Here is a 12,629-nt window from a genome sequence, read left to right as displayed (position 1 = left end):
TATCTGCTGATTGTCATGCCATTGTGGTGCTCACTATGGCCTCTTTCCTGTTCTCACAGATTCAGGCCATTTGCCTTTCACTGCCCAGTACAACTGCTAGTGATGCCTACCTATTGCTTTACTGGACTGACTTCATACAATTCTATCCTGTTCTAATCTGGTCAGTGTTTGCTCAGATGTGCTTTGAAGACAGCAAATGGAAGCCCTAATGTAGCCCTCATGTAGCCCTAATGCTACATGAGCAGAATCAGTATTAGTATACTCTAAGCAAGCCTTGAGCTTTCATTGGATAATATTCATTTAAATATGTAGACCCCTGTCTGCGCCAAAAAACCAAGATAGACAAAACCTCTCTCATTCTTCCTACACAACTGAGCATAGGCACAGAGGAGAGAAAGTAAGTTCTGAGAGCAACAACACAACACAGAAAGAAAGAAGCCATTATTGAAAGACGTTGAGCATTCTGAAGAAAATGTATGGTAGTTCCAGGATTTTAACAGATTTATCAAGTAAAAAAACAAGAACAGAGGTAGCTGAAGTCAGGTATTACGGTTGATGAAGACATAACAGGAAGTATGAAGTATGAGATATTGCAGATAGTGAGACAGAATCTTCTGCAATTAGTAAGTTTGATAAAAGAACTACAGTAGTCCTCCTTTATCTGCAGTTTCTTTGCTGCAGTTTTAGTAATGCACAATCAACCACAGTGTGAAAATATTAAATGGGAAATTATAGAAGTAAAAATTCATAAGTTTTAAATAACTTATAGCATATGATTATAATTGTTCTTTTATTATTAGTTATTCTTATTCTCTTACTAAGCCTAATTTACAAATTAAAAAACAGTATATAGAGTTTGGTACCAAGCATCCTTGGGGGAATCTTGGAATGAATCCCCCAAGGATAAAGGGGGGAAAATCGTATCCCTTCCAAATGCAGACTGGTATCAGTTATAGAAGAGTATCAATTCAGAATGGAGACAGAGGAAGAAGAAATAGACTATAACAGAATAAAGACAATCCATTTAACGTGCTACACTGCTAATGGTTTCTCCAAGTTAATAAGCAGCAATAGATATTAATGGTTGAAACACAAAACACAAAGTCTATAGTTTACTCCATAAAATTATGCTCAAGTTGACCACATTAAGATGTATATGGCTTGTTGGGTAGTGTGAATTCCATTATTCTGAATTATCTTTTTTCTGTTGTCAATCTAAAGTCCTGACTGAAATAAATAATGCTAGTATTGTTATAAAAACATTTTAGGACTAAAAATTGTAGGCATGATTCTGTGGTTCAGGATAGGCAGTAAAGAAAAGTGTCCCATACAGAATGAGACATAAGTAAGGTGTGTCTCTGAGCCTGCATCTTTCTATTTTTTGTTTTGAGACAGGGTCTCACCAAGTTGCTTAGGGCCTCACTAAGTTGCTGAGGCTGGCCTCGGTCTTGTGATCCTCCTGCCTCAGTCTCCCAAGCTTCTGGGATTACAGGCACATACCACCATACTTGGCTACTGCATCTTTCTTTACGTCTTAGAATCTATAGAGCGAAGGCACATGGACATTTAAAATAGAGACACACCTTTTGGAGTGTACAGCTTCACAAGACATTACTGATGACATGCTTCAAGGTTTCTTGTATGGAATCTGATGTTTCTTCCTTTTTTTCTTTTCTTTATTTTTCCCCCTCATGCATGCTAAACAAATGTGCCACCACTGAACTACATCCCCAGCCTTAATGATTTTTACATAAATTAGAATGTCAATAGTTATCCTAGTCAATGTTCATTTTATAGTCATTTAGATCTAAGTTTCCAGCAATACAATTCCAACTAGGAATAATAACAAATGGGAATGGGTCCTTGAAATACTAGTTTCTTATCCCTAGGATTTTATTGTAATGAGAATATTATCATTTATATAGTTTAATTTATAGTATACGTGTTTTTTTAAACATTTCATGATTTTATAAGGAAAGGCAGTCTCCAAGAAAAATTAAAAGCCATCTATATGAATGTCCAAATTTTCAAGAATGATTTCATAGTCTGCTTGAAATTGCGTGCTCTCTCCATCACCTTGCAATTTGAAGAACTGCAAAATCATGAATAATAAAAAAGGATGTTAAACTTTTCAGCAAATCCAGATGGGTACCAATGTCATTGAGAATTCCTGAGAATCACCTTGATTGCTGCTTCAGACCTAGGAGCCTAAATTGAATATCCCTTACCAGTTGCATGTATTGGCTGTGATAACTGTTTCTGTAATCACATTGGTTCCTGCATTTACTTTTAAAACCATACAACCAGTAAGTCTGTATTTTGGGCAAATAAAAACACCCAAACTTTAAAGGGTAACATTCAGTCATTCCACTTGCTAGCCTTCTATTTCTGCCTTATCCTTCAGATTTTGATACAGCAAAAAGAATGATGGATGATGAACTGGAGACCGTTTTTACATTAGCTCTAGCTAGGAGTTTGCAATTCCTTTCTTTGTTTTGGGTCTTAATCTTTTTGCAAAATAAGCGAGTTGTATTAGCTGTCCCTTTCAGCTAATAAAGGGTTTCTTATTGTTTATTATAGAGTCCCTGGATAAAATAGCCAATGGAATAACTGAGTCACTAAAATAATTCAAATTATTTTTTGTAGGGTTTGAGGTTGGGTATAAGGAAGGCATAAAATCTTAATTATCAATATTAGGTAGCATTAGTACTGTAACATTGTTTCAGTACTGTCATCTAATCTAGACTTGAATTTTACTGTTTCAATGATTTTTTTTTAACAAATAGCCTTTATTAAAATTTCTGGGGGCTTTTAGTTTAGACGTTCTTCACATTTACTACAGAATAACAGACTGTCCTTCTGTCTTTCTATAGCACGCATTTCATGAGCATATATGGTGATACTGTTTGCAGGTATCTGATTCTTTCAAAGGTATACCTTTCCTGATCTGTGGCAGATTTCTTATTTTCCAGTTTGTCTAAATGCTTCATTTTGATCTCCACCCCACCCTAGATATCCTTATTTCCAAACTATCACCTGGACTCACCATCACACTATACTGATTTTTTTTTAATCTGTGGCTCTTCTTTTTACCTTTTATTCCCTTTGGCTCATCACCTGAAATGATATTATTATAGGCAACATAAAAAAAACTAAATCTGTGAATCACAAATACTCAGAGATGTCATGATACTCCATTCTTCATTGTGAGTGGTATCCAAAAACTCAAGACTGGAGATGAAGTCTTCCTATACCAGGTGAATTCATTTGAGTGTCTTTGAAGTGTGCAAAAGAGAGTTCTGTGTAGTTTTTGAGTTCAGGAGATCAAAGATAGGTGGTTCTGGAAGTTCAATCCATGGTCAGCCAACTCCAAAGCTCTGGGCTTGAGGGGAGGCAAAACATCATGGTGGGGGGGCACGCCAGAGGAGAGCTGTTCAGTTCATGATAACCAGGAAGTAGACAGACTGTTCCAGTAACTTGTATGGTAAGAGAAAATCCTAGATCATGCATTGGGTTTATTATGTATCATGTCTCTTTGATCTGCTTTAATGACACACAGTTCCCCAATTTTCCTTTTTGCTTCGTGACACTGACACTTTTGAAGAGGTAAATTGGATATCTTGTAGAATACCTTTCAATTTATGTTTGTCAGATCATCTTCTCATTGTTATTCAGATTATGCACTTTTGGTAGGAATATCATAGAAGTGATGTAAGACTCTCAATGAATCACATCTTTTTTTTTTTTTTAAACTGAAAGCTCTTCATCCTTCTCCACTCCTACTCCTCTAAAAAGTTTTAAAATAATCATTGTCATCCATTAGCATCTATTCAGTACTCTCTATGTATTTACATACACTCACATCTGTATTCAGGCACACACAAGTAACCTTTAAAAAAATCTAACAAAAAGAGTACATAATGCTCATTTTCCTACTGCTATGCAATTTGCCTTTTTTTCATTTAACTGTATGTCTTAGAGAGCATTTCATGATCTATCCAGTGCAGATTCATCTCATTCTTTAAAAGAAGCATTTTTAAAAATAGTATATATCCTTGTTTATTTTGTCCCCTATTGATGAATACTTATTTTCCATTTTTCTATCACAATCTTTTGTGATAAATCACAAACATACATATAAGAACACAGCTAACTTACAATTTTGATACTATCAAATAGCTTTCCTAAAACACTGCGACAACTTGTGTTTCCATCCACCACATGTGAGACAATTTTCTATTTTCTGATTATTGGTGATATTGAGCACCGCTTATCATAGTTCATTGCCTTTTGATTCTTTTATTGTTTGTTTGTGGTGCTAGGGATTGAACCCAGGGCCTTGTGCATGTGAGGCAAGCACTCTACCAACTGAGCTATGTCCCCAGACCCAGTTCATTGCCTTTTGAATATATTGTTTTGTAAAATGCCAGTTAGTGTTCTTTGTTGTTAGAGTTCTGGATTATTGGTCTTTTTTCAGTCTTACTATTTATTGTCCAGGTCCTGTCAGCTGACATCCTATAGAAAGGTTTCTCTTTCCTCTGGGCAGCCAACTATTCTCTTCTTTGCTATCTTATAATACTGTTCACATTGCACCAGGCTTTCAGTTACCAACCATTCCATATTAAATTCACTTATTCTGTAAGTGTTCACCTTATGTTTTTGGCCTTAGGCAAAGTGCTAGGTAGAGATCAGGTCATGCATTGGGTTTATTATGTATCATATCTCTCTGATCTGCTTTAAATCCCCAATTTTCCTTTTCTCCATCAAGGAGTTTGAAATGAATGTGTCAGAGTACAGAGAAGAACATAAGTTTGGATTCAGACAAAACTTGGATTTGAATCCCAGATCCACCACTTCTCAGTTGTGGGACAGAAAAAGTTACTTGACCTCTCTAAATTTCAATTTCCACCCTGAAGAAACAAGCTAATACTTCTTTTACAGAGTTATTTTTAAGGTAGGTGAGAGGCAAGGTATCTGAGGTGGCTAGCAAGGGCCTGTTCCATAGTACTCTCTAAGTAAATTAATCATAATTGAAAGGCAACTGTTAAGAGATTGAAAGGATTAGTTTTAGGACCTATTAAGAAACTGGAAAAAAGAAAAACAGAAAAAAGGTAGTTTTTCCTCTTTGCACTGGGAAGGATAAGAATGAGTCGTGATATGCCCCACTCCTACTCTCCCCATCCTACTACAGTCTATCTCCCATCTTGTCTGTCCTCTTCAGCAGGTTTCTGCTTTGTCCTGGACCATTATCCCAATTCAGCTTGCTATTGTTGACATAGGGCTATTACTACCCCAGAGGAAAACAAGTGCTTCCTTCCTCAAATAATCTCTTCAGAATATTTTCTGTAACAGTACATGCTGCTCATGATTTGAAAAAGTGGAGACCAGAGACAACTTGAAGTGGAAAGAGAAAAGCTCTGTGTGTGTGTGTGTGTGTGTGTGTGTGTGTGTACGCATCCATGTGTACTTGGGGAGAGACTTAGACTAATCGGACCAGGATTAAAGACACAACTCTGCCTTTCTTAAGTTACTAACGGCAAGTCAGTCTTTCCCTTCTTGGCTTCATTTACTCTGCAATAAAAGATTAGATCTCAATTTCTAAAGAGTCTTGTAAATGGAGAGTTCACTATATAAAGACATGGGATGTGTGAATATACACCACTGTCCTTAGTCAGAAATCTCTGTATCCTTGGACTCTTGCAGTTTTTTATAACCATCTTAATGTCATGGAGCACCATACTTGCATTCTAGTTATTTGGGGTCATGACATAGTTTTCCCACTGAACTCACAGTGGTGGATCCAATTCTGGTTCTTAGTTTCTTAAAGCCTATATACTTTTATTGAATGCCCTGGTGTCTTCTAGGCACTGTATCAGCTAGTAAACAAACAAAAACAAAATTAGAACTTCTGCTTTTAAGGAGTTCCGCAGTTTAGCTGGGACCCAACTTTAAGACCATTACCTTGACGGAGGTTTGTCCAAAGTATGGGGGGTCATAGGGAAGGAATGTTTGTCTTGTCTGACTGAATTGGAAGGTTTCCCTTAAGACCCAAGACTTCAGCTGAGTAGGGTGAATAGGGGTACCCTAGAAAGTCAGGAAAAAGAAGGTTGCTGGCTATGGGAGTGTTGTCTGTAAAGGCATGGATGTGGGGAATCAGTATGCTGGCATCTGCTCAGGATTCAGCATGACAGTGAACAGGTAGGCAGATGTCATCTTATGAAGTGCCATTTATGCTATCTAAAAGTCTATATGTTTTGACTCATAATGTAAGGAAGTTCTGAGGTGGGAGAGAAGTACATCTTTGTTGAATGCATGAGGAATAATGAGAAAATGGAGTATAGTAATTGGATGTATTTCCTAAATTTGTGGCAGTTAGCAAATTATTTAACCTCTCAAGTCTGTTTCCTTTTTTTCTTCTGTGAAATGAGAGCTTTAAAAAAGAAAAAGAAAGAAAACAACCTCAAAAGGTTGTTCATATTTTAAAGAAATTATATCTGCCTGGTGTTGTGGTGCATGGGTGTGGTGGTACACCCCTGTAATTCCAGTGGCTTTGGAGGCTGAGGTGAAGGAGCACAAGTTCAAAGCAAGCCTTAGCAATTTAGCAAGGCTGTAAGCAACCTAGAGATAACTGTCTCAAAAATAAAAAAAATAAGGCTGGGGATGCGACTGAATGATTAAGCGCCCTTGGATTCAATCGAAAGAAAGAAAGAAAGAGAGAAAGAGAGAAAGAAAAGGAGAGAGAGAGAGAGAGAGAGAGAGAGAGAGATTGTTGTATTTTATCTTTTAGATGGAGTAAGCCTGGCCTGGCACTTGACAAAAATTCAAAAAATTCATAAAGATGGCATTTATTTTACCTATTACCTAAACACAAACAATTCAGAAATCTGTGACCTCATTTCTATGCCTGTTTGCTTATTTGCAAAATGGGCTTTCCAATTTCACCTGTTTATGGTATTTCCTTTTCTTTCTAGCATTTTACCAACGTTTTAATCAAAACTTCTAATTATTTTCCTTGTTAAACTCTTAAGATTATAGTCAAACTATCTATATTCTGTTTTTCCAGCTTAACTCTTGGCTCCATGAGACCAGAGATTTAAAAAATTTTACCACTTATCCTTACTTTCTAGCACAGGTTGGCTCTTAACAGATGTTCAATAGATGTTGACAAAAGAAGTCAAGCTTTTCTTGGAGGTCTGTTGCTAGGGGCCAAGGAATTGGTTAAGTGTCATTTGTAAGTGTGCACTGATGGGTTTAAAGTGTTTAAAGGGGTATGAGAAGCAGAACTAGAGCTAAACGCGCCTAGCACAATCTTGTAAGTCTCCAGAGGCTTCCAACAGACCAGCATTAATTCCAATCTTTTCCAGCACTCAAGGTTCACAATGGGTTAATTTATTGCCTGGTATTTCATTAAAACGCGGAAGCCCCCCAGTGTGAACTATGTTCAACTGCAACCTACAAGGGGCAGGTAACCAGTCAGGGTTTCTCAGAGAATGGGCGAAGTAATTTGAAGCCAGGCAATCTCCACAGTCTTTTCCCTCGCTGAGGATCCTCGGGTCCTCTGCCAGCCCACGTTGCCGGCGGTGGTAGGCCCCGTCGCTGCCGGGCTTTGGATCTGCTCCGCGCCACGTGGCGCAGAGAGGGCGTTCCCTCGGCTCGAGAGGAGGAGGTGGAGACTGTTCTAAATCTCCCAGAGGCACCATGGGAGTCGTAGTTTTCTCGTGTGCACAGAGGGCGGGAGCTCCTGCCCTTCAAGTAACAACTCTCTCGTGCAACTCATCTAAACAAAATATTCTCCACAATAGATGGATCTAGGTAGTTTCAAAAGAAGGCGTGAAGAGGAAGGAGCAAAGCAAATAAAGCAAACCAAAAAAATTATCGGCGAGGAAGAGAAAGGGTTAACAGTTGTTACGCATGCGTACAGAGGTCCAGGTGGTGGGCGGGGACGGAAGAACGACTGTCGAGAGCTCTGTTTTCCCGGAAGTGCCTTCCCTCCTCCCGGGTCCGCGCGGACGCGGCTTCCTTACCTCATTTGTCCTCGCCCCTCCCCGTCCCTCTACGCGTTTTGGTTCCTGGTTGGTGCTTCCTGGTCGCAGCCGCGGCAGTGAGTATGTGTGTGACGGACCCCATGTCTTCCGCGACCGGGGACCCTTGCCCGCCTTCCGCCTCGCCCGCCGGGCTGTGGCACTAGCGTGTGCTCCCTCGTCGGCCTCCGCACCCGGGTCCCTCTTCACTTGTGTCAGGGCGCAGTTCATGGCTCCTCATCCGTGTGCTGCTCCGGGCGGCTCGGCCAACAGGCTGGGTTGTGCGCGACTCCCTGCTCCTCCATGGCCTGAGGCCGTGGTTCAAGAAGAACTGGGCGTTGATGGTCTGCGAAGGGGTGGCTTTTCTGCCTATTTCACCTGACGCCCCACAAGGTTCCCCTGTTCTGGGAAACCGGTCCGTCAGTTAAACGCGCAGGTCCTGCTGCGCCGAGGCCGAATCCGGCCTTTGAGGACCGATCAATCCCGGGCTGACTCCAGCCTCTACTGTCAGAAGCTGCAGCTATGGGACCAGAAAATTTGGGGGAGCTGAAACCTTTCCCTCGTGTAAAACAAGGAGACTTGAATTGTATTCCCAAAGATTCCTCTTATCCCCCACATCTTGTTCGTAAATAGTTGCTTTAAACTTTAGGGAAAAGCTTCCGGTGCATTGGAAAAACTCTGGCAGCAGGCCTGGGTTCTAGCCATGGTTCCACCACTGACTAGAAATCTCTTCTTTAGGCTGAATTTACGATTGTTTCAGATTAAAGGATTGAATTAGAAATTGAATTAGAAAATCTTTAGGGCCTTTATATTTCTCTTGAGATCGTTTCTCCCAAGTATAAAATCAAAGCGTTTATATGATAACTCAGGTTCCTTTAAAGCTCCTGACTTTGTTTTGAGTACTTAGGCTGTCGCAAAGACTTCTAAGTGACATTGTATACTTAAGGCTGTATTGTGCTTTGGGGACAGTTTAGTATTATTGCTATTATCTGGAGAATCTGAGGATGAGGAATGAATTGAGGAAGATTTGGAAGTGGGAATTGAACAAGGGAATGGCATGGGGGAATGGGATGGGGATTATTGGACAGCTCACAGGGGTAAGAGGCTTTATGGTAAAAGGAGAAGAGTTGAGAGAAATCTGATGGAAGTGTTTTCAGATAGGGTTTAGTTCTTGTAAAAAGCCTTTGTATATTCCAAGAACAGCTGAGATTTATCTCAAATTGAGCATGATTTTCTCATCTTGATACTGTGTTCCCTCTTTCTCTTTTTTATGACCATTGTTTCACACATATAGATCTTTAAGTCATATTTGATTTAAAGTGTCACATTTGAAAAATGGACAGGAATTTTAACCCCAGTTGTTATTTTTAGGGCATCACTAAAGATTAAGTCAGAATTTTTCAGTTTAGATAAACTATGTAGAAATCACTTTTCTATTGGAAACTGTGGACTTAAAATCAAGCTGTAGGGCTGGGGATGTAGTTCAGTGGTTGAGAGCTTGCCTAGCTGCTTAAGGCTCTGGGTTCAATCCCCAGCCCTGCAAAAAGCAAGCAAGCAAGTTAATTGTAGATTTTATTTAAATCTGACTGAGGTGAATGCTTATGTCATCAAGAAGGAACATCTTAGCTAAAACACTTTGGAAGGAAATAAGAGCAAAATGTTTGGAATGACCAGCAGGTAGACTGTTAGAATAGAAGCATTGGCTTTAAAGATTGTGTAAGTAAATTCTGAAAGCTTAAATAAACTTAAGTTGTGTAGTTTTTAAAAATCCAGTGAATAAATACTACTCCCTTTTTTGACAGCAGGAGCTGTCAAAATTTATATTTGATATGCTATTTTAATTTTTCAGATAAGTTTTCCTCTATTTTAGGTTCTTGTATGGAAGCATCCTTTTTAGTAATAGGATTGATAAAGTCTATCTTTGAGTTCTTGAGTGATAAACTGACAAATTTAAATGTGTGCTTTTTCTTTTAATGAAAATGCCTCTGAAAGTTTTCATACTGCACTGAGAAGTAAAGTAGATATGCATGAGGTAAATTTAGGTGTTAGAGCCAATGCACATATAACAATCTTCATTTGAAATCATTTTGAAATTTTTATTTTCAAATCTTAGTGCTTGATTGAGAGTCAGAAAAGTGTGAATCATCAGTTCTAGCTGTATTCTTAACCAACTGCCTGACTTTGGGTGGGCTTCCTTATTTCTTATCACTTTGGATCTCAGTTTTCGCATGTAAATTGAGGGGGTTGTGTGAAATAATCCAAAAGGTCCCCTCCAGATTTACAAGTTTGTGACTATCTTAAGGGCCTTATTTTATCTAGTTGAGTAGATTTGGGAATCATGTCCAATGATCAAAAAAACGGAGAAAGCTTTCTGAGTTCAGGGATCTATCTGTATCTATATTCTCTCTCTCTCTCTCTCTCTCTCTGTATATATATATATGTATATGTATATATACACACACATATATGTTTTTATATATGCACACATAGATATAGATACATTTTATCTCATGTTCATCTCTGAGTATGCTTTTAAAAAATAAATACATTCAAATGTAATTAAAATAGTAACATAAACCAAACAGCCTGAGGCAAACCTTAACCCTGGCATACATAAGCTACATAAATAGAAGAGAGCATGTTATGCCTGAGCACAATTTTCAAGTACAGAAGGTACAAAATCCTCTTAAAGGCCATAGGGGCTAAATTGTTAAATTCATTTTTCTACATTTCAGGAAAGGAGATAAATCCTTAGACCCAAGGAAGTCAGTTTTTATTATGGTTCTGTAGTTTATTTTTGGCATACATTCACAGGTGTGCCTATGGCTCTATTCTTAATCCCTTTCCTTTGGGATGGCTCCAAGAGTAGTACAAATTTGTAACTCTGTAATTTAGCTCTTTAATTTTTTCTGTGCTGCACTGGAATTATGTTTTATCTTAAGTCCACATTGGATCCTCAGGATGGATCCAGTGAGGATTTTGAAGGAAGCATAATTCCTTTGCCTTCTTTTAGAATTAATTTACCTATTAAATAAAAAGGAAAGGATTCATCTTTTATTTGAATTCCTCTGAGGCTAACATTTCAATATAAACTGATAAATGCTATGGGCATTATTATTCAGACAGTCACATTCAACTTTTATGACCATAACAGCATAGCAACCTGAAAGTGCAATAGGGGAACAGATATATTGTAACTTTTAGAAGAAAAAAGATAGTAAAAGTTGGTTTCTTTATTTCTGGAAAACAAAAGAGTTTTGGGGTCAGCTGCTTTTATGACCAAAATCACCATCACAGTATCACAGTATCCTGGCGTTTTGGGCAGAGATGGGAAACTAAAAACATAATTATTCTCTCTTAATTATATCTGTATATCTGAACGTGGAAAAAATAATAAATTGGCATCATTACTAGGGCATCCCTGGTGTGCTGTAGGCCAGACCACCCAACCCTCACCCCTGTAATAGAAATTTAACCCAGGGGCACTCTAACATTGAGGTACATCCCCAGACCTTTTTCTATATTTTATTTTGAGACATGGTCTTCCCATGTTGCCCAGGTGGCCTCAAACTCAAGATTCTCCTGCCTTAGCCTTCCAGGTAGCTGGGATTACAGGTGTGTGCTTCTTCCTTGCACAGTTTTTAAACAAACACAATTTGCTTTTCTAAAGCTCTCATTTGGATCAATATTCCATTATACCTAGTTGAAACATCTTTGTAGATTTCTGGTTGATGATTAAGAGAATTTAAGTCTTTAGAATGTTGAAGACAACTGAGAAATTATCTCCATAATTTCTGTTTCCTAGGCATACATTAACTCTATCAGAGCTGAAGAAAAATGTCTGAAAATATGATTCCTATTCATTCATTAATTCAACAGACATTTATAGAGGTCCCCCTAAATATCAGTTACTTTCTTTTTGATGATCCTTCGTTTGAAACAAAGTACAGAGGGTCTTGCCCTCCTGTGGTTTCCAATCTGTTTCTGGGACATTTACATTGAAAAAGTAATTAAAAATGTGATGAATATTTTGAAATGTAAAGCATTGTGGAGACCTATAAAGAGATTTATAGTGGTATTAAGGCTGAGTTGGAAGATGAGCAGGATTTAATATGTGCATAATAGGAAAGTAAAGTGTTTTTTTGTATGCATTTATTCCAAAGCCAGGAGTTTTACCTCAACTTCAGGTCTTTACTAAGTTTGCATTTCATATATGTTTTTATAACTAGCAAGGAAGTAAGTAGGTTTATCAGGTTTTTAAAATATATTCTTTTGGCCAAGGATCAGAAGGCCATCTTTTTTTTTTTTTTGGTGCTGCTGGGGATTGAATGTAGGACTGCATGCATACTAGACAGGTGCTCTACCCCTAAGCTACACCCTTAATCCTTTAGATTAATTTTAAAATTCAGAATAAATACTTATACTCAAACACTAAATATGATAATAGCTTCATGTTATGGATTCAATCATAGTTGAAATAATATTCTTGTAAGACAGGGTATACCTGAAAAGAGAAAATAAAGAACCAGAACCAAGGAAGGGAAGATAAATGGGATAATGAGAAATATTTACTTTTTTTTTTTTAAGTACTAGGGATTGAACCCAGGG

At 38.1% G+C, this 12,629-nt stretch overlaps 1 protein-coding gene across 4 annotated transcripts in view; it reads left to right on the top strand.

Annotated features, from left to right (window-relative positions):
- Positions 1-7,971: 7,971 nt before the first annotated feature.
- The window catches only part of Zcchc7 (zinc finger CCHC-type containing 7), a 220,488-nt gene continuing 215,830 nt past the window's right edge, over positions 7,972-12,629 (top strand). For 2 of the 4 annotated variants that reach the window (XM_015492130.2, XM_048783357.1), the window contains exon 1: positions 7,972-8,101. The gene's annotated coding sequence lies outside the window, so the exon portion shown is untranslated. The other 2 variants (XM_048783358.1, XM_048783359.1) reach the window with 2 other exon arrangements.

The sequence above is a fragment of the Marmota marmota genome, unplaced genomic scaffold (assembly GCF_001458135.2).
Source record: "Marmota marmota marmota unplaced genomic scaffold, marMar, whole genome shotgun sequence".
Lineage (NCBI taxonomy): Eukaryota > Metazoa > Chordata > Mammalia > Rodentia > Sciuridae > Marmota > Marmota marmota.
The sequence above is the reverse complement of the archived record's forward strand: the minus strand, read 5'-3'. Positions and strand labels throughout refer to the sequence as shown.